The sequence below is a fragment of the Cervus canadensis genome, chromosome 4 (assembly GCF_019320065.1).
Source record: "Cervus canadensis isolate Bull #8, Minnesota chromosome 4, ASM1932006v1, whole genome shotgun sequence".
Taxonomy (NCBI): domain Eukaryota; kingdom Metazoa; phylum Chordata; class Mammalia; order Artiodactyla; family Cervidae; genus Cervus; species Cervus canadensis.
This window is the reverse complement of record NC_057389.1, coordinates 81,002,033-81,025,131: the sequence shown is the minus strand read 5'-3', so window position 1 is coordinate 81,025,131 and position 23,099 is coordinate 81,002,033. Positions and strand designations below refer to the sequence as shown.

Below are 23,099 nucleotides of genomic sequence, written 5' to 3'. Positions count from 1 at the left end.
TTTCTCTCATTCCATAGGCTGTCTTTGAATTTTGTTTATGGTTTCCTTTCCTGTGCGAAAGCTTTTAAGTTTAATTAGGTCCCATGTGTTTATTTTTGTTTTTATTTTCATTACTGTAGGAGACAGATCCAAAAAGATATTGTTGTTATTTATGGCAAAGAGTGTCTTAGCTATATTTTCCTCTAGGAGTTCCATAGTACTCCTCTTATAGTTCTTTAAAGCTGAAGTCTGACAAGGGTCAAAATGGACTAAAAACAAAATGTCAGCAGGGCTACAGTTTTCTAAAGGCTCTAGGAAAAAGTTGTCCATCTTTTTCAGCAGCAAGAGCCTGCCCACAGCTTGGCTCACAGGTGCCTTAATTGTCTAAAACCACCAGTGGAGAACTGAGTCATTCTTGCCTGGAAAATCCAATGGACGGAGGAGCCTGGTAGGCTGCAGTCCATGGAGTCGCTAAGAGTCAGACACAACTAGGCAACTTCACTTTCACTTTTCAGTTGCATGCATTGGAGAAGGAAATGGTAACACACTCCAGTGTTCTTGCCTGGAGCATTCCAGGGATGGGGGAGCCTAGTGGGCTGCCGTCTATGGGGTTGCACAGAGTCAGACACGACTGAAGTGATTTAGCAGCAGCAGCATGGTGAATCCCTCCAATTTATTTTGTCTCCCTCTTCCACATTTAAAAACCCTTGTTTTTTTATTGGGCCATCTAGATAATCCAAGAGAAGCTTCCCATTTCAAAGTCAGATGATTAACAACCTTAGTTCCATCTGCAGTCTTAATTTTCCCCTTTGACATATCGCAACACTGATGGCTCAACCCATAAAGAATCTGCCTGCAAAGCAGGAGACCCAAGTTCAGTCCCTGGGTTGGGAAGATTCCCTGGAGGAGGGAGCAGCTACCCACTCCAGTATTCTTACCTGGGAAATCTCATGGACAGAGGAGCCTGGTGGGCTACAGTCCATGGGGTTGCAAAGAGTTGGACACAACTGAATGACTAAGCACAATATAGCCATAGGTTCCAGGGATTAGAACATGAACATCTTTGGTGGGGAGGGGCATTGTTCTGCCTGCCACAAGGAAGAATGAGGAAAATCAGACGAAGTCTATTGAATAAGATGATGCTGAGAGCAAAAAAGAAAAGTAAAGCAAGGGAGGGGGTGGGTTATGCCAGACGTGTGTGTCCTTACACAGGTGGGTCAGAGAAAGTCTCTTGATTAGGAGACATCTGAATAAAGATCTCCAAGAGATAAGGGAGCTAGGCATGAAAATATCTGGGGGGAAGCTTTCCCACCAACGTGAACAGTGTCAAGGCCCCAAGGTGGGAGCAGGCTGGAGGTGTCTGAAGAATAAGAGGGAAAGTCCCCCTGTAGCTGAAGCTGCCTGAGGTGGGGAGGGAATGAGAGGAGGCAAGACAGAGAGGGGATCATGAGCATCATGTCTGACTTTGTAGGCTCCTGAAAGGACTTCAGATTTGACTCAGTGTGAACGGAGAGGCTTTTTATCTTCAGTGGTTCGTATCATTTTTTCAGTTTATAGAAGAATTTCCATGATAAATCCAGAAAGTTCTCAAATACTTTTCACTCAGTCTCCCTTCATGTAAACACCTTCTATAACCATGGCATATTTACCAAAACTAAGTAATCAACATTAGTCTAAAACTATGAACTACATTTCAGACTTAACCTCTTTTTCTATTAATGTCCCTTTCCTGTCTCAGGATCCAGTCCAGGATACCATGCTGAGCTCTCCTCCAAACTGTGACAGCTTCTCCTCCTTGTTTTTTATGAGTTTGACCCATTTGAAGAGTACTGGTCAGATATTTGTAAAGTGTCCCTTAATTTTGGTTTGTCTGATGTTTTCTAATGACTAGGGTTATGGGTTTGAAGGAAGAAGCCAACAGAAATGAAGTGTCTTTCTCATCACATATCCTGAGGAACATGATGTTACCATGGTTTACCACGGTATTGTTCATTTTGATCACTTGATGAAAGTGATATCTGCCACATTTCTGTGCTGCAAAGTTACTATTTCCCCCTTTCCATACGTTCATTAGAAATGAGTCGAAAGTCCAGTCCACAATTCCACATCCTGGAATGAACAGTAACAAAGAATTTGTGGGAAGTATGATAAAACCACCACAGTAATTACAGGCACCCTCATTTTATTGTGCTTCACAGATACTGTGTTTTTTACAAATCAAAGATTTGTACAATCCTGAATTGGGCAAAATCTGTGGGTGCCATTTTTCCAACAACATCTGCTCACTTGTATCTCTGTCGCATTTTGGTAGCTTTGACAATATATTAGTCATGTTTATTATTACTACATTATGGTGATCTATGATTAGTGACCTTTGATGTTACTACTGTAATTGTTTAGGGGCCCCAGAAACCACACCCATAGAAAACAGCAAAGTTAATTGATAGTAACTGTGTGTCTTCTGACTGCTCCCCTAACTAGCCACACTCCATCTGTCTTCCTCTCCATAGTCCTTCCTATTCCCTGAGACACAAAAATATTGAAATCAGGCCAGTTAATAACCATACTATGGCCTCTAAATGTTCAAGTGAAAGGAAGAGACCATCAATATAGCAAGAAATTGTCCTGTTTTAAGAAACTGCTGCAGGTAACCCCTCCCCAGCCTTCAGCAACCACTGCCCTGATCAGTCAGCAGCCATCAAAACTGAGGCAAGACCCTCCACCAGCACAAAAGATTATGATGAGCTGAAGGCTCAGATGATGGTTACCATTTTTTTTAGCAATAAAGCATTTAAAATTAAGGTATATACATTTTTAGACATAATGTTAATACACACTTAATAGACTACAGCATAATGTAAACTAATTTTTATTTCTTGTATGGTTATTTATTTTACTTTTTGACTGTGCCGGGTCTTAATTGCTTTTGCACAGGCTTTGTCTGGTTGCAGCAAGCAGGGGCTACTCTTCGTTGCAATGCACCAGGCTTCTCATTGCGGTGGCTTCTCTTGTTGCAGAGCAGGGGCTCTAGGTGCCCAGGCTTCAGTAGTTGAAACACACAGGCTTGGTAGCTGCAGGTCTCAGCCTCTAGAGTGTGGGCTCAGTAGTTGTGATGCATAGGCTTAGTTGTCCATGGCACGTGGGGTCTTCTAAGACAAGGGGTTCAACCCATGACCCATTGGCCGGTGGATTCTTATCCACTGCACCACCAGGGAAGTCCTAAACTAAATTTTGTATGTATGGGTTAACCAAAAAAGTTGTGTGCCTTGATTTTTTGTAATATTTGCTTTATTTTCCAGCAGTCTGGGACCAAACGCAGACAACTTCCTGGTATGCCTGCAATTAATATTTTGGAGGAGGTTCTTCAAAGAATGAAAATAGCCTGCTTCTCTCAAAGTTTTGCCTACTAATAATAGCATCCATCAGTAAATCTTGACTGTAACAGGTGATGTTTTAATGATGATTTCCTATTTCCTTAATTCCTTCTGTGTTTAATATTTGGAATTCTTCTATAAAGAATTCTTTTGTGCCTTTTCCATTATTTGGTTATTCATTTATTTCTGAGTATAGACTCATGGACAATCATTTTATTCTTTGGATTATAATCCGTTACTAACATTATTTATTTTGTTCCTCCCATAGTTCTGGCTTTGGACATTGGGACTTCTTTCACATCAGCTTCTATGTCCATTTGACATGCCCTGTTTTTTACTTCGTTTTGTGTTTAGCACATCCTCATCTCCTGACACTTACTCTAAGAAGCTCCAGGCTCATCTTATATTTTTCCTGTCTCAACCTTGAAATCAGCCATTTCTCTGGGTAATCCTAGTTTCTTTTGTTAGAGTATGGTATTAAGAAACAAAAATCTGGATACAGTTTTGTCATGGAGACATTTTAGGAGAAGGAAGATACCTATGACTTATGTTTTTAAAGAATCCGTCTTATGGCTGTGTTCAAAATAGCTACATGGGGGCAGTTGTTGCATTGATCCAGACTCCTTGACAGTCATCTAGAAAAGTTGTAGAGTGAAGTAATCTAGTCCCTTAGGGGCCCTTCAAAGACTCCACACACAAACCACAGCTATTCTTCATTTATGAAGCTTTTATTGAGCCCCATTTTTCCCCAGGCACAGTGCATCATCTGCTGATGATATTGTGATGAGAAAGAGCTTTCCTTTTCCTTGGGGCACTCACAGTCTGGTACAGTAGGTGCAGCCCTGTGATAAGTAGGAAAGTAAAGATTTGTAAAAGGTAAAGTGTTAGCATGAAAGAGGGACTCGCTTTTTATCAGAAGAGAATCACAGAAAGCAGTACATAAGATGGAGATTGTAGTTCTGGAGTCAGATTTGCAAGGTTGGAATTGGGGTTCCCTGTTATTAGCTGTTGTCTCTGAATCTTTAGGCCCCATCTTCCTTATGTGGAGGGGTTGACAGCACCCAATTGTGGAAGAGACTGTGATGCATCCATCATGCAGTTTCATCTTCATCCTGCATTTCTTGGTTGCCGTGAAGTTAGGAGGGACTATATATCAGACTTGTGGATGATAAGAGGTGGGGGAAGTAATCGGATACCACTCAGTGGCCTCCCTAAAACATTCTTGTGACCCTCCACATCCTCTGTGCCTTCTACTCTAAAACTCCAGGATGGGTGAGGTACATCATGAAAAGGGTGTAGAAGCCAGTGCTTAAAGGTGAGCCTTGGGAGATGCTGCCAGTGAGAACACATGCTCCAGACTCTGCATGAAAGCAAAAACAGTCTCACCACAGTGCTGGGACTGCTTACTGCAACCACCAGGCTATCCTGATGAACACAGCACCTCAGAGGCAGCTGGAACACCTATAGCAAGATAAAAAGCACATGATAAACCCTCAATAACTGATAGCCATTACCAGTATTACGGTGGCTCAGATACTAAAGAATCTGCCTGCAGTGCAGAAGACCCAGGTTCAATCCCTGGGTCAGGAAGATGCCCTGGAGAAGGAAACGGCTACCTACTCCTGTATTCTGGCCTGGTGAATTCCATGGACAGAGGAGCCTGGCGGGCTACAGTTCATGGGGTTGCAAAGAGAAGGGCACGACTAAGCAACTCTCTCTCTCTCTCTCTCTCTCTCTCTCACACACACACACACACACACACTAGTATTATATGCCATAGAGAAGGGGTCACACCATAGGAGGGATCTGCTAAGTGGATGGAAGATGACTGGAGTCAAGAGATTTGAACAGAGGGTGAACACTGACAGGTAAAGAAAGGAAAGGGGGTTGGTGAGAGTATAAAAAAGGGAGGGGAAAAAACTGACATGAGATGAAAGGAAGGAAGAACTGTCCAAACTGTGGACAGAGCCGCTGCTGGGAAGTGCCCCGGCCCCATCATGTGCATGCGGAGGGGCCGCCCCTGCGCCCACCCTGCTGACGGCTGCTTGGAGCTCAGCGACATCTCCTCCTCGGCTGCTCCAGGTCCAGGTGGAAAAACCAGAGGCCTGGCTTTTTCATTTGTCTCAACCTAATGACAAGATCCTTCCGGATACTTGTTTTTACCATCTGAAGTGTGTTTCTTTTATCACCTTCCCGTCACAGGAAGAGTCCTAACGGAGTTTGAATAGCAGAGGGAGCAGAGAGCTCCACAGAGGGCGGGCTAACCACCCAAAGGACACAGGAGCCTTTGTCTGTCCGGGTTGTCAGGGAACAAAGAAAGGACAGATGTGCAGAATGGGGCTAGAAATGCTGAGACGCTTTTCTTTTAGGTCCCCACTAAACAAGGCAGACATTTCCCCAGGCTTAGGGGTTCAACCTGTGGGTTGAAGCAAAAACTGTTGTCTGCGCAGCTTGTCTAGCCAATTTGGAGACAGCCTCCCTGGGCCTTCCCAGCACTGTGGTCAAACCGGCCGAGTGGCCACCTAGCACAGAGTCCTGATGCTCAGAAGGACCCTACCTATTTCCTCCCAGCTTCACTTATCCAAAAAACTCATTGTTCTGGGGCCCCTGGAAATGTCGTTGAGCTTTGGGGATGGTTAAGTCAGAGCTTTCACTTATGACACTTGAAAGAACCATGTATACAACTAGAAAATTGACAGGACCAAGTCAACCTCATTTTAATAGAAATCTTCACCAACAAAAAACTACACGTCAGAAAAAATATAGCTGTCGGTATTTCCTGGTAAAAGGACCACCCATGCCTGACAAACAGGAAATAACTAAAAGGAAACCAGATTCAGAGGAAGAAAATTTGGATGCTTGTGAAATTTAGGAAACCTTTACAGTGAGCTGTTTAGGTTCCTGCCTACCAAATTCTTCCTCTGTCAGTCTTCCCCTCCCACCTCCTTGCCTCCATGTCTTTCCAGACCGACAGTCTACCAGGGAGCATTTGGAAGCAATGCTTCTTGCTGAAGGACCCCCTTTAACCAAGCCCCAGCTGCAGGTCAGCCTTTTAAAAGAGCCCCGTGTGTATAAATTAAAGTGTATTAGCCGTCGTGCCCTTTTCCTGGAAAGGAAATCACATCTACTTATGTATATCTGTAAATCAAAACCTACTTGTCTGTCGTACTCGTGAATATGCCAAAAGAAAACCTCGGCTGGCCTGGCTTGGAGGAGGGCTAGCACACAAAGAGATCTATTCACGCCTTTTGACTTCAAGAGAATAATACAGTCCAGCTAAGGTCAACAAAATGATCATAGCCAGATTTCAAAGGTTAGATTTTAAAGGTACAGTTCACAACTGCTGCTAAGAAAAAAAAAAACATTTTTTTCCCTTCTGTAAGAGAAACACTCAGAGATAAGACAGAAGCATAGGAGGAACCGTCTGATGGCTGGTGGTCATGTCTCTTTAAGAAGCGCCGTTGGTGTTATATAGTGAGCTGGCTGTAAAGTCTAATTTTTAAAGAGCACCCTATACTATGGTATTTACTCACAGGATGCACTGTAGGAAACTGCTTGAAATGTCCACAAATATCATCACTATTTAAACACACAAATTTCTTCCATGTCTTAGCAGATAGAATCTTCAAGGAAGTTTTTCTTCCTTTCTTTCTTGAACTTCCTTCCTTCCTTCCTTCTTTCTTTCCTCTCTTTCCCTATTCCCCCCCCCCCCCCGCCTACCTGCTTTCATTTTTATCTTCCCTTTTTGATTAAAAGAAAAAAAAAAGGAAAGGAGAAAGATAGTAATATTTACTGAGCACTTCTTTGATACAAGTGTTTCCATGTATATTCAACAAACATAAGGATGCAATCCCTTGGCTTAGACTGAAAAAACCTGTCTTGCTTCCAGGTTCATTTCAGTGGACTTTTTTTTTTTTCAGTAAAAGCAATTTATTAAGTGCACCATTTTAAGATGTCAAAGTCTCATCAGTGGCTTATGTCTAATCTTCAAAATTGCTAATCTCCCCTGTGATTTGCAGAGTGTACCTTTTCTGTTTTTGATGTAAAGACACACACACACACAAATAAAGAGGCACAGATACGCACAAACACGTGTCCCTTCACTTTATTCTGTAATGTGTATGCTAAGCTTTCTTGGCTGTGGATTCTCTCTCCCCGGTAGAACTTAATCAGCCTCTGGGAAGAACGTGTGGTGTAAGCAGCCTTGACAAAAGCAGCCTGTCTGTCCTTCCAAATAACATTCTCTGCCTTTCCCCAGCCTTCCCTTCCTCTGCCCGTACCTTGCCTCACCCACTGTCAGCTTCCCCTGGCTCGGCGCCTGCAAACCCACGTGCTCCATCTTACACGGGGCGGAGCCAAGCGTGGGAGGAAGGATTTCTGATCCTCAGTAATTTTCCAGAAAAATTCCTATTATTCCTTCAGATTAGACATCTATGGAATGAGACAGTTACTCACATGGAAACAGGTTGTGTTTATTTAAAGGATTATGTGGAATCAGGAGAGATGAGGAGACAGTGTCCCCAGTAGGCACCCACGTTCACCTTGCCTCCCCCACCTGCACTCAGCCGCGCCACTGCGCACCTTCCTGGGCGGCCTCCCAGCAGATGAGGTCTGAGACCGCCTCTCAGACTCTCTCCGGCAAAGGGGAGACAGTGGTCTGCAGCCTTTTCTAGGGGTTTCCTTCACTCTTCTCCAGACGTTTTTCCATTCAGTGAATTCTTTCCTTTACTGCCACTTCATCAGACTTTCTCCCTAGAAGGAATGAGATTAACCTTCAAATATGCTTTGGACCAAATAAATGTTAAAATGAAGAACTTTTTCCGTTTGCCACAGTGGCGTCTAAGCTGCACCAGGAGAAGTTCAGTTTCTCCTGGGTTGCATCAGAGCCTCGAGTTTGACAGGTGTGGTCCCTTGCTTGACCTTCTAATGATAACAACCCACACCTGTTGAGCTCTTTGCTTCCTTCATCTCCACAAAAAGTAGCAGGAAGAGACTATTTATCCCTCATCTTATGACACAGAGAGGGAGAGGCTGAGCAGAGTGCCAGCCGTGACTGTCTGATTGAAAATCCCAACCTTTCCCCAAGCACCTTTCCGCTGGTGTCAAGGGGGCTCTGGAGGATGGGCCCACACCTTTGATGAGACCACCAATGCGTCCGCCATGTGCCCCAGGAGCCTTGTTTCCTGGTGGAGATGACGGTAGCAGCAATTGCCCTGCTTATACAGAACTTGCTTTATGGGCTCTTCTATGTATTAGTTCATGTCACAGGGAGGAGGCTGAGGTTTAAGGTCACGTGGTTGAAGCACAGGGGCTTTGTGCAAACGAAAAGAACTTTCTTGTCCTCAATTAAAAACATTTCTTCTGTTTTCCCAGGTCTCATGTGGTAGGTAAGTTTAGCAGCCTCTGAGAAAGAAGGTAAAGCATGTTCAGTGTCCTAAGAATGTTGGCCATGGGACCCTTGGAATGGCCAGAAGCACAGGGCTGGATGCCTGGGAGATGCTGGTCTTGGTGACCTGATTTTAATTATATTTCCAGGGCATGCATATAGATTGGCTGGTCGGGATTTTTTTTTTTTTTTAAATTCTAGAACGAAGCAGTAAATCTGCACACATGTTGTAGCTGAGGATACCTGGAGGGTGATGACAGGGCTGAGAGAGTCGGGAGGAGGTGAAGGTGGAGATGCACACAGGTAAGTGATTTAAGCTCTTGCAGCCTTGGGTGTCTCATCTACAAAATGGTCATGATACCTTTGCTGAAGTGTTGTAAGGGTCAGAGCAGAGAATGCCATTGGTACCAGGTATGTATGTGGTCAATGGTGGTGGTTATTTATTCTCCTGTGACATCTTATAATGAGCACTATCATCTTAAGTAAGTTTTTAAAATAAGTGTAAGCCCCATTTCTTCTTATACAAGGCTGAAACAAATGTCATTAAGGCTGAACTGGTATAAAGCCTAGCCCGGAACCAGGCATTCAGTGGCTGCTCAGTATATGACTGAACCTGACCTCCAGCCTCCTGCCTTCCCACAGGGTGACCCCCCCACAACCCACTTGCCTCAGTCCTGGAGAATATGTAGATTCCCCAAGGGCATGGAAGCCTCTCAGTTCTTAATCTTTTTTTCTACATTCTGCTGGGTCCAATTCCTTTATCCTGGGGTTCATTAAGCTCATCCATCAAGCCTCACAGTCTGGTGAGGATCTGGTGGTTTCATTTCCATTTTTAGAGCGCCCAGCACACAGCGCGCTGTGACTGAAGATCCTGGCTGACAGCACTCAGAAAATGCGTGGCAGCTGCTGTCTACAGGGCCCCTAATGCACTTGCTCCCACAGCCTGAGTTTCGTGACCTCTCACCAGGGGCCAATTATAGCTGACCTGATACTGGGTCTGCCTGGGGTAGGCAGAGTCCCTGCAATTCTACTCAGTACAGAGTACCTGTCAGCACTCCACAGAATCAAATAGCTCCGTGGTGAATACTCACTTTCCCTTTTTTTTCTTTTTGTTTTAAGCACAAGATTATGGATTAGGAAACACATAGCAGATAAGGGAGGATCAGCCCAGTTTTGCTTGTATAAACATCAGCAAGGTCTTGGCACAGGGGGTCGGGCTTCTGAGCAAAGCAGTGGAAACTGGACAGTTGGCACATTCTTTGTGGTTCTTTTTCTGTGCAATCCCATGCAGGGTTATAGCATCTGAGCAGTTTGTCTTAATTTTCAACAGAACATAACAAGTAGGTCTTATGGAAAAACTATATGCTTCAGGGTATAATTTTATCTTGCAGTTATGCTGTCTGGGGTGGACATTCCGCCCATACCAACCATTTTCACTTTGCAGAATCGAAAATTCAACGATGTGCAAAGTCCATATAAGCTTTTACACACAAACCAACACGTGATGAGAGCCAGAAAAGTGGCAGCAAAGATGATGCAGTCATGTAATTTTGTGAAAAACATGTTCTTCGTGTCTCCAACTCACTAGATCGATGAATTAAAAGAGAATTCTGAAAACATTACAGAATCAAAGTTAGCATGTTTGTTTTACTCAGTAGCAGAAATGGAGTTAATAAGGATGAAGTAGTGGGGAAGTTACCTTATTGCAATCTATAAAGGTGAGATTTTGCTATATTTGAAGTTTATGGGTGGTCATGTCTAGACATTTTACGTTCAACTGGTGCCCTCTAGTGACGGGGAGCAGCCTCTGGCTGTGTGTTGTCTCATTTGAAAGTCAAAAGAATTCCACTCTTGGTAAGGTATCCTTAGCCAGATTTACAGGGAAGAGAGAAAGGAGAAGCTGGGAAGCAAGGTGCTTGGGAGGCAAGTCCCAGCAACCATCTGTGGTTCACAAAATAAGGGTGTCACATGCCTGGAGATAACACATTTCTTCCACAGGTGAGGACGTTCTTTAGTCAGGCATCTCTGAGAACTTCCCTAATATGGGACCTGAGTTTTTCCAGACTGCCTCAGATAATTCTGGTACAGTCCAAAAATTACACAATTCCTCTTGGCTCTGAAACTGCAGAATAATGAGGGCAAGACACAAATATTCCACAGTCCGTAGCCAGAACAGAACATGGACCTCTCGTGAGCTGAAATCCTTTAGAGCCGGTGAGGACCACAGATGCATCTTATAAATGTATCCACTGTCAGAAGCCCTTCTTGCTGTCGCAACAGATTCTTGGCCTGGAAAACCATCTTCAGGGATGATACTGACATAATCTGGAGGCAGATGACACTTTTTCTGAGCTGGCGTCATCACCCAGCTGTGAGACGTCTTGCTTTCATCTGCCCTGGACACCACTGCCTTCATCCAGGTCTTGATCTGTTCCCATTGAAACTGTTTTTATATCTTCCAAGTTGGCTTCTCTCTCCCTTGCTAATTAATACATATTTTACACTGCTACTAGCTGTTTCTACAAAAATATACATGCGTGTATATATATATATGCATGTATTATACACATATATATTTATTATCTGGTAATCTTATGGGAAAATACAATAACATGAAATGACCACAACCCACTTCCCCAGCCCCTTCTCCCATTTCCCCAGCCACAGGACATGCGGTCCTCCACTCTACACACCACATGCTCATGTTCTTGCTTTGCCCTCTATGTAGAACATTCTACCCCATGGCCATCCATCCCGACCTGTAGGTGTCATCTCCCCTAGGAAGCCTCCCCCACGTCTGCTTTGACGGAAGTGCTGCTCCTGCTGTCTTGGTGTCACTTGTTTATGCCTTTGTCTCTACTTTGACCTTCCCCGGAACAAAACTCGAGGCTTATTCTTTTATTTCATTTTTTAAAATATTTTATTTTCTTTTATACTATACAGTGCTCTACACAAAAATTTGCTAAAACTAGAGTGATAACCTAAACGCATGTTTATATTTTTATTGGGATGTAATTGACATATAGCACTAGTTTCCAATATATAACATAGTGACTGGGTATTTGTATATATTGCAAAGTAATCAAAATAAGTCTAACTACATCTCTGTAAACAATTTTCACATATATAATAAGCACACAGTTAGGTAATATATGTATTGTGTTGGCCAAGAGTTTTGTTCAGGTTTTTCCTTAACACCTTACAGAAAAACCCAAATGAATTTTTTTTGCCAACCCAGTATGTTACAAATACATAAGTATACAATTAAGAGCTACAGCAATCCACTGTACATTATATTCTCAAGGCTTATTTTATAGCAGGAAGTTTGTACATTTTGATAACCTTGACCCATTTCATCCACTTCCCCACCTACCAATCTGTTTTCTGTATCTATGAATTCTTTTTCTTTTTTTTAAGATTTCACATATAGGTGAAATTATATGGTTATTTGTCTTTCTCTGGCTTATCACTTAGCATAATCAGGAATATTTATTTCATATGCCCCCATAGTTGCCTAGCATACAGCAGCCATACACATGAGACAGATCCAACTTTATACAACTTTGAAAATCAGCTTCATTTTGTCTATATCTCATCAGTTACAATGGAAAGAACATGAAATTCAGCCCTGACAGGACAGGGTTCAAGTCTTCCTGCCACCTCTTACTAGCTGTGTGGCCTTAGGCGAGTAATGAACCTCACTTACAGGATGGAGATAATAGTGCCTTCCATGCAAAGTGAAAGCTAAATTAGGTAATGCACGTGAGCATAGAAGACCTGGAAATAGGCACTCATTGAGCGAAACTTAATCTACCTGTCTGTTACATAATATACATGTGTATATGATTAAGTGGATTTGTTCTTCCTGCGACAACAGCCGAAACTCAGAAAATCTACTTAATTGTCTCTCTGACTTCATACTGAACATTTCTACTCTTTCCACCGTGAGTACATGCACATTTTTACTTGAACTTGAATTTGGCATAGACTGTCTTTTTTTTTTTTTTAACTAATGGAAGCTTATTCAAGGGGCAGTTATTACTTCATGGAAATATTTATCTACCATTCCTTAGTTTCACACTAAGAAGCAGGGAAAGGTATGTTTTTACTACCAGGCAGTTTAATCATTTTTTCTCTCTCTCACCTCCTATATATCCAGCAGGGCCAAGTCAGCTGAAAAAACAAAATCATATAAGCAAACCTCTACTTCATCATCTTGTCTCAGAAACTCCTGCTGGCAACACACATTTCATATACCCGAAGTGGGGTGTTCTGAAAGAGACAGACAGACTCCAGCTCCCTAATTTACTGCCCTCTTTTTCATAGCATCAGATTCCTAAAACCTTGCCTGGGTGGCTGGCTGTTTCACTGTCAGGAGCCTGAAGCAAGGCATGGGGGCGTGCAGGAAGGTAGACATTAATGCCAGGTACTAATGCCAGGTCCCTGCTGACAAGAATACTTGACGACACCCTTTTAAAGCATTAGAGGCAAAGAAACAGGGGAAAAACACATGGCCTGCCAAAAAGCCATTCCGCAAACCTCAAAGTGTGGTACTGAGTTTTGCTTTATAAGTGTGCTAATTGGTGCTTCAGCTTCAAAAGTATTTCAGTTTTTTTATGTTATAGAAGAGATTTCAGAATCTAATTAGGTATGTTTGTTAGACACACTTGATTTTTTTTCTCCCTGTTGCTTCCCATGTTAAAGAAGTGAAAATAAAAAGTTGGAGGAAGACTTGTAGGCTAATGCATTAGGTCCTAATTTTTCACAAAGTATTGGGATTTATCCTGGATACGGCAACTCTGCAAAGGCAGGAAAGAAAGAATCTCATCTTGACACTATTTGGAGGAAAGCATGGATGAAACAGCCCAATAAAAGAGGACAGGTGATCTAAGTAAGAGATAATTGAATGTAACTCTGATCTCAATATCTATAATATACATGTAGCATCCCGTGCTGCTCTAGCAAAAACCAGCTCTTGAGTTCAGTTGGTACAAACCCACACTTTGGGGCCCCACCACACACCAGTCACAGAACTCTCCCCATTAAAAGCTTCTCAGGGGAATTGACATTTAGATTTGTACAGTCAGTCAGATTCCAACAAGTCACAATGGGAGCCCAGAGACTGGATCTCAATCCTTTGGTCAGGGTTTTAAAAACTGGGCAAATTTGTTTAAAATCCTGACATCTGGATACTTTGGCGGGGGTGGGGGAAGGAATCAAATCTTGCCACACCAGGGCCCATAGTCCCCCCGGGCAACAGTTATCTGAAGCTGAGAACGTCTGTCCCTGATGCATGGGTTATGTGTATACCAGGGCAGCCCCTTCGTGTTTCCCACCTCCGTTGCCTCCCTGAACCCTACTGGCATTTGACTTTGCCTGAGACGGTTTTTTAAGTGCTTTTCAATATAGTGGGGATTCATTTCTCACAGTTCTTTCGGCTAGAAGTTCAAGGGGCCAGCAGGGTATGCTGTCTTCTGAAGCCTCTCTCCTCAGCTTGGAAATGGCTTTCTTCACGCTGAGTCTTCACATGGTCTTGCCTCCACTAACCTGTATCCCAGTCCCTTCTTTTAAGGTCACCAGTCATACTGGCTTAGGATCCACCCTATAGGTCCAGTTTTACCTTCAGTTCAGTTCAGTTCAGTCGCTCAGTCGTGTCCGACTCTTCGCGACCCCATGAACTGCAGCACACCAGGCTTCCCTGTCCATCACCAACTCCCGGAGTCCACCCAAACCCATGTCCATTGAGTCGGTGATGCCTTCCAACCATCTCATCCTCTGTCGTCCCCTTCTCCTCCCACCTTCAATCTTTCCCAGCATCAGGGTCTTTTCCAATGAGTCAACTCTTCACATCAGGTGGGCAAAGTATTGGAGTTTCAGCTGCAACATCAGTCCTTCCAATGAACACCCAGGACTGATCTCCTTTAGGATGGACTGGTTGGATCTCCTTGCAGTCCAAGGGACTCTCAAGAGTCTTCTCCAACACCACAGTTCAAAAGCATCAATTTTTCGGCACTCAGCTTTCCTCACAGTCCAATTCTCACATCCATACATGACCACTGGAAAAACCATAGCCTTGACTAGATAGACCTTTGTTGGCAAAGTAATGTCTCTGCTTTTCAATATGCTATCTAGGTAGGTCATAACTTTCCTTCCAAGGAGTAAGCGTCTTTTAATTTCATGGCTGCAATCACCATCTGCAGTGATTTTGGAGCCCCAAAAATAAAGTCTGACACTGTTTCCACTGTTTCCCCATCTATTTCCCATGAAGTGATGGGACCAGATGCCATGATCTTCGTTTTCTGAATGTTGTGCTTGAACACAACATAACTTTTTCACTCTCCTCTTTCACTTTCATCAAGAGGCTTTTTAGTTCCTCTTCACTTTCTGCCATAAGGGTGGTGTCATCTGCATATCTGAGGCTATTGATACTTCTCCCAGCAATCTTGATTCCAGCTTGTGCTTCTTCCAGCCAGTTTTACCTTAGTTACCTTTAAAGATCTTATTTCCAAGTTCCTCCACTTCTAAAATACTGGGTTTAGGAATTCAACGTGAGAAGTTTGGAAGGGCACAATTAATTCAGCCCATAAAATTTCTAAAGATAACAAAGCAAATAACAAGTTTAGTCTCCTGCTACAATCCACATTTCAGTAGCAATTAGCTTAAACAAAATGGTAACTGGGTAGATATTGTCTGTGTAAACTAGAAGTCGTATTGGTTTGTCCAACTTACCTATAGCAACCAAACGCAAAATCACAAATACAGATGAGAAAAGGAATCTCTGGAGTGTACTACACTGGTTTCCAGTTCAGCAAATATTTTTCTCTTTGGCTTGAATGAGCCCCCTGCTCTGCCTTGGAAGAGATTGTATCATTCTCCATGACCATTCTGAGTTTTGTTCTTTATTTGGAACTCAGCCTCCTCAACTCTTCATTAGTCCTCTCCCTGTCCATAAAGCTATCTCCACCGTTTTTAAAATTAGGATAAAATTGACACATATATATAATATATAATTGACACTATACATTATATTGTTTCAAGTGTACAACATAATGACGCAGAACTTGCATATACTGTGAAATGATTACCACAATAAGTCTAGTTAATATCCATCACCACACAGTTAAATTTTTTCCTAGAAAACAAAAAAATCTGTTCTCTGAGTGATTTTAACATATACAATATAGTGTTAACAACTAAGGCATATGACTAACAGCATAGTCATCATGCTACATATTACCTACGTAATAAAGGTGCCCATTACTTGCATATTTAGTAACTGTAAGTTTCCATTTTTGAACATTACCCATTATCGTCTGCTTACCACATCCCAACACTGGAAACCACTAATAGGTTCTGTACAAGTTTGATTTTCTTAGCACTTTTTAAAAATCAGATTCCACATGTAAATGAAGATCACAATATATTTGTCTTTCTCTGTATTTGTCTTCCACTTAGCATAATACCCTCAAGGTCCATTCATGTTGTAAGTGAAAGAATTTCATTATTATGACTGAATAATACCCCATTATGTATATATACCACTTCTTAATCAGTGGACCCTTAGGTTACTTCCATGTCTTGGCAATTGTAAATAATTAGACAAAGAATATGAGGGTGCAGATAACTTTTTAAGTTAGTGCTTTTTTTTTTCCTTTGGATAAATGCCCAGAAGTAGAACTGAGGGATCCATGAAATAGTTCAATTTTAAATTTGGGGGGGAACCTCCATACTGTTTGCCACAATGGCTACAGAATTTGCATTCCTATCAACAGGAGGCAAGTGTTCCCTTCTCTCCATGTCCTTGCCAACCCTTGTTAATCATTTTCCAGTTGTATTGAGTTATAATTAACACACAACACTGTACACATTTAAGGTGTAAACCATTACAATGGTTTGACTTATCTGTATTGTGAAATGAACACTACCTTTAGTTAGCACCCCTCATACCACTAAGAAAACAATAAAAAGAGGAAGCCAAAAAGAAAAAAAAAAAAGCTCCTTTTTTTTTTTTTTTTACTATAACTCTTTAGGATATCCTTTCTTAACTTTTATGTGTATCATACATCAGTGTTAGTTATAGTCACCCTCTTGTACATTTTATCCCTAGTACATATAAGTAGAAGTTTGTCCCTTTTGACACTTGATTGAATTCCTCCTTTCCCCAGTGCCCTGTCTTTGGTAACCACAAATCTGATCTCTATTTCTATGAGGTGTTTGCTGGTTACTATTGTTGTGGTGGTGGTTTTGTGGTTCCATATATGTGACATCATATAGTATTTTTTTTTCTGACTTTTATTATTTAGCTTAATACCTTCAAGGTCCATCCATGTTGTTGTAAATGGCAAGATTTTCCTTCTTTTTAAGTGGAATAATATTCCATTGCATATATGCATCACATCTTCTTTATCCATTCATCCAGCAGTGGATGCTTAGATACTTCCATGTTTTGGCTATTATAAATAATACTGCTATGAACATGCTAGTGCTGCTATAAATGGAATCGTTTTCTTCATTTCTTTTTCAGATAGTCATCATTAATGTGTGGATGCATCACTGATTTTTGTATGTTAATTTTCTGTCCTGCAACTTTACTCATGTGGATGATTAGATCAAGATTTTTTTGGATTTTCCATATATAAAATAATGTCATCTACAAATAGAGACAGTTGTCCTTCTTCTTTTTAAATTCTGAGGACTTTTATTTCTTCCTGTAGCTTGTATTATTTGGTAGGACTTCCAATACTATGTTAAATACAAATGCTAAGGGAGCATCCTTTTCTTGTTCCTGATTTTAAATGAAAGTTTTCAGTCTTTCACCACTGATTATCATGTTACATGTGGACTTGTTATGACCTTTATGTTGAGGTCTGTTCCTTCTATATTTAATTTGTTCAGAATCTTTACCTTGAACAGATGTTGAATTTCATTAGTTTTTTAGATGTTCATATGCTCCTCCACCCCTTCCATTCTATCAATGTCATATATCACGTTGATTTTTGTGTATGCTGAACCATCTTTGCATCCCAGGGATAAATCACAATGAATCAAAGGCGAATGATCGTTTTAATGTGCTGCCAAATTCAGTTTGCTAGTATTTAAGTAAGCATCTTTGCATCTGTATTCATCAGGAATATTAGCCTGTACATTTCTGGTAGCATCATTTTCTTGCTTTGGTGTCAGGGTAATAGTGTCTCACAACATGAGTTTGGTAATGTTCCTTCTAAGAATTTTTGAAAGAATTTGAGAATTGGGATTGAACCTTCTTTAAATGTTAGGTAACATTCACCCATGAAGACATCTGGTCCTGGGCTTTTCTTCATTGGGAGGTTTTCAGGTGCTTCCCGGGTGGCTCAGACGGTAAAGCATCTTCCTACAATGTGGGAGACCCAGATTCAATCCCTGTGTCGGGAAGATCTCCTGGAGAAGGAAATGGCAACCCACTCCAATATTCTTGCCTGGAAAATCCCATAGAGGAGCCTGGTGGACTACAGTCCATGGGGTCACAAAGAGTCAGACACAACTGAGCGACTTCTTTCTTTCTTTCAAGTGCTTAATTCAGGCTCCTTACAGGCCTTTACCAATGTTCTGTCCTTTCTGATTCCATCGTGGTATGTGGTATGTTTCTATGAACTTCTCCTCTTTAAGACTGCCAGCTTATTGGCATATAGTCGCTGTTACAATCCTTTGTATTTTTGTGGTATCAGTTATGATGTCTCATTTCTCACTTATAATTCAATTGATTTAGATCCTCTTTTTTTCCTTGTTTAGTCTAGCTAATGGCTTATTAATTTTATTTATCTTTTCAATGATCCAACTCTTAGATTTATCTTTTCTATTGTTTTCTTGTTCTCTTATTCTCTATTTCACTTATTTCTGCCCTAATCTTTTCTTATTTCCTACCTTATACCAATTTTGGATTCAGTTTGTACTACTTTTTATAGTTCCGTAATGCATTAAGTTAGGTTAGTTTTTTGTGTGTGTGTTTTTTTTTTATAGCTTTTGTGCTTAAAGTAGGCATATATTGCTATGGACTTCTCAATTAGAACTGCTTTTGCTTTATCTCAGTTTTGGTATGTTGTGTTTCTATTTCCATTTGCCTCTAGAAATTTCTTTATATCTCCTTTAATTTTTTCTTTGATCCATTGGTTGCTAGAAGAGTCTTCATATCCATGCATTTATGAATTTTTGCATTTTTCTCCAGTTTTTGATCTCTAGTTTCATGCCATGGTGGTCAGAGAGGATACTTCACCCTTCTTGAGTTTGCTAAGGCTTGTTTTGTGGCCTAACACATGATATAGCCTAAAAAGTGGTTCATGAGCACTTGAGAAGAATATGTAAACTGATGCTGTCAGATAGAATGATCTATACATGTCTCTTAGATTTCTTTGTTCTCTAGTGTTGTTCAAATCCTCTCTTATGGATTCTCTGGATGGCCTAAATGTTGTTGAGAATGGAGTATTAATGTTCCATTTATGATTATTTTTAATTGGCATATAGTTAATTTATAATGTGTGTTAGTTTCTGCTGCACAGAAAAGTGATTCAGTGATGCATATGTATGCATTCTTTTTATATATTTTTCCATTACGGTTTATCACAGGATATTGAACGTAGTTCCCTGTTCCATACAGTAGGACCTTGTTTATCCATTCTATGTACAATAGTTTGCATCTGCTAACCTCAAATTCCCATTCCATCTTTCCTCCCCCTACTTGGTTCATCACAAGTCTGTTTTCTATGTCTGTGAGTTTGTTCCTGTTTTGTAGATAGGCTCATCTGTGGCATCATTTAATAAAAATCCACAAAAAAGTGATGTCCTATGGTATTTGTCTTTCTCTCTTTGACTTACTTCACTTGGTATGATCATCACTAAGTCCATCCTTGTTGCTGCAAATGGTATTATTTCACTCTTTTATATTGCTGCATAGTGTCCCATTGTATATATGTACCACAGTTTCTTTAAAAAAATTTTTTTGGGGGGAGCTGTGCTGGGCCTTCACTGCTGCAGAGCTTTTCTCTAGCTGTGGTGGGCAGCAGCTACTCTTTAGTTGAGGTGTGCAGGCTTCTGGTTTTGGTGGCTAGTCTTGTTGTGGAGCCAGAGCTCTAGGGCACATGGACTTCAGCAGTTGTCATATGTGGGCTCAGTAGTTGCAATTCCCAGGCTCTAGAGCACAGGTTCAGCAGTTATAGCTGTTCCAAGGCATGTGGAATTTTCCCAGATCAGGGATTGAACCTGCGTCTCCTGCACTGGCAGATGGATTCTTTACCACTGAGCCACCAGGGAAACCCAGTACTACAACGTCTTTATCCGTTCATCTGTCAAATCAAACGGACATGCAGATTGTTTCCATGTCTTGGGTATTCTGAGCCACGCTGCAATGAACATGAGGGTGTGGATAGCTTTTCAAGTTATTGTTGTTATTTACTTTGGATAAATGCCCAGAAGTAGAACTGAGGGATCCATGCAATAGTCCTATTTTTAACTTTGGGGGGAACCTTTGTTTAATAGCAATTTGCATTCCCATCAACAGTGCACAACTGTTCCCTTCTCTCCACATCCTTGCCAACACTTGTTAATTTTTTTTCCAGTTTTACTGAGGTATAATTGGCATACACCACTGTATACATTTAAGATATAAACCATTACAATGGTTTGACTTATTGTGAAATGAACACTGCAGTAACTTTACTAATCATCCCTCATCTCACCAAGGAAACATTAAAAAGAGGAAGCCAAAAAGAAAAAAAAAAAAACTTTTAAAGTGATAGCTCTTTAGGATGTACTTTCTTTACAACTTTTATATATATCATAGTGCAGTATTAAGTATAGTCACTCTCTTATACAATATCTCTAGTACATATTTATAACTAGAAGTTTGTCCCTTTTGATCATGTCCCTTCCCCCAACCCCCTGTCTTTGGTAACCACAAATCTGATCTCTAGGAGTTTGTGGTTGCTATTATTGTGGTGGTGGTTTTTTGTGGTTCCACATACAGGTGACATCGTTTAGTATTTGTCTTTCTGTGACCTGTATTATTTAGCCTGATGCCCTCAAGGTCCATCCATGTTGTTGTAAATGGCAAGATTTTCCTTCTTTTTAAATGGAATAATATTCTATTTCATATATGCATCACATCTTCTATATTCATTCATCCATCAGGGATACTTAGGTAGTTACATGTTTTGGCTATTATAAATAATGTTGCAAGGAATATGAGGGTACAGGTAACTTTTTGAGTTAGTGTTTTCTTTCTTTCTTTCTTTTTTCATTTGGATAAATACCCAGAGTGGAACTGGTAGATCACAAAGTAATTCTATTTTTAATTTTGGGAGGAAACTCCATACTGCTGTCTAGTGGCCATGTGTATGTCTTATTTGGGAAAATGTCTACTTAGGTCTATTGCCTGTTTTGTTTATGGTTTCCTTTGCAGTACAGAAACTTGTAAGTTTGACTAGGTCCCATTTTTTAATTTTTGTTTTTTTTCTACTCCATTGGGAGACTGACCTAAGAATTGTTACAGTTGTTACCTACATCAGAGTGTTTTACCTATTTTTTTTTCCTAGAGATTTATGGTTTCAACTTATATTTGAATCTAAACGACTTTGATTTAATCTTTGTGTATGGTCTTAGAGTGTGTTCTGTCTTCATTGATTTTCATGAGGCTCTCCAGCTTTTCCAGCACCACTTGTTGAAGAGATTGTCTTTTTCATGTTGTCTATTCTTGCTTCATTGGTCAAAGATAGATTCTAGGTGTTTATTTCACAGCTCTCTATTCTGTTCCATTAATCCATATGCCTGTTTTTGTGCCAACACCATGCTAGTTTGACTTTGCAGTATTGTCTGAAATCTAGGAGTCTTTTGCCTTCTGCTTTGACTTTTTCCTTTTGTATTGCTTTGGCATTTCTGGGTCTTTCATGGTCCTATATAAATTGTGATGGGGGGGGGAGCTGATTGTTCTATGAATAAGTGCCATGGGCAATTTAATTGAAATCACATTAAATCTGTACATTGCTTTGGGGACTAGGGCCATTTTGTATGAACACTAATTTTTCCAATCCATGAGAATACGATGTATTTCCATTATTATTATATGGCTATTTATTTCTTCTTTTAATTCTGTTGGCACTGTCTGTGTCTTAAAAAGAAAATAAATCTCTTATAGGCAGCAAATCATTGGATCTTATTTTTTTTTTTTTTTATTGTTATGATGGTAGTTATTCTTTTTTTTTTTTTTTTTTTTTTTTTTTTTTTTCCAGTTGGTTTTGTCATACATTGATATGAATCAGCCATGGATTTACATGTATTCCCAATCCCGATCCCCCCTCCCACCTCCCTCTCCACCCGATTCCTCTGGGTCTTCCCAGTGCACCAGGCCGGAGCACTTGTCTCATGCATCCCACCTGGGCTGGTGATCTGTTTCACCATAGATAGTATACATGCTGTTCTTTTGAAACATCCCACCCTCACCTTCTCCCACAGAGTTCAAAAGTCTGTTCTGTATTTCTGTGTCTCTTTTTCTGTTTTGCATATAGGGTTATCGTTACCATCTTTCTAAATTCCATATATATGTGTTAGTATGCTGTAATGGTCTTTATCTTTCTGGCTTACTTCACTCTGTATAATGGGCTCCAGCTTCATCCATCTCATTAGGACTGGTTCAAATGAATTCTTTTTAATGGCTGAGTAATATTCCATGGTGTATATGTACCACAGCTTCCTTATCCATTCATCTGCTGATGGGCATCTAGGTTGCTTCCATGTCCTGGCTATTATAAACAGTGCTGCGATGAACATTGGGGTGCACGTGTCTCTTTCAGATCTGGTTTCCTCAGTGTGTATGCCCAGAAGTGGGATTGCTGGGTCATATGGCAGTTCTATTTCCAGTTTTGTAAGAAATCTCCACACTGTTTTCCATAGCGGCTGTACTAGTTTGCATTCCCACCAGCAGTGTAAGAGGGTTCCCTTTTCTCCACACCCTCTCCAGCATTTATTGCTTGTAGACTTTTGGATAGCAGCCATCCTGACTGGCGTGTAATGGTACCTCTGGATCTTATTTTTTAATGCACTCACTTAATGCCTTTTGATCAGAGAATTTAATCCATGTATGTTTGAAGTCATTGTTGATGGGTAAGGACTTACTATTGTCATTTCCTTTATTTTTTATGGCTGTTGTGTAGAATCATTCCTGGTTTCTTATCCTGCTTACTTTGTTTTGGTTTCTTTTGGTATCCAAGTGCTTGATCTCTTTATCATGTTGTTTTGTGTATTTACTGTAGGTTTCTCCCTTTTGGTTACAATGAGACTTAACATAAAATATTTTAAAATTATAACAACTTATTTGAAACTGGTAACTTCAGTAG

General features: G+C 40.8%; 2 long non-coding RNA genes across 3 annotated transcripts in view; one reads left to right on the top strand and one right to left on the bottom strand.

Moving 5' to 3' along the window:
• Positions 1 to 21,250, bottom strand: LOC122440116. The gene is made up of 3 exons (XR_006269052.1): positions 21,173 to 21,250; positions 3,892 to 3,897; positions 1 to 50 (listed from the first exon to the last, which is right to left on the bottom strand). It is a non-coding gene; the product is annotated as an uncharacterized LOC122440116 (long non-coding RNA).
• LOC122440115 overlaps positions 8,940 to 23,099 on the top strand; it is a 39,995-nt gene continuing 25,835 nt past the window's right edge. Inside the window, exon 1 of one of the 2 annotated variants that reach the window (XR_006269050.1) lies at positions 8,940 to 9,042. This is a non-coding gene — a long non-coding RNA (uncharacterized LOC122440115). Of the gene's footprint in view, positions 9,043 to 12,424; positions 12,684 to 23,099 lie in introns of those variants that run through there. The other variant, XR_006269051.1, reaches the window with a different exon arrangement.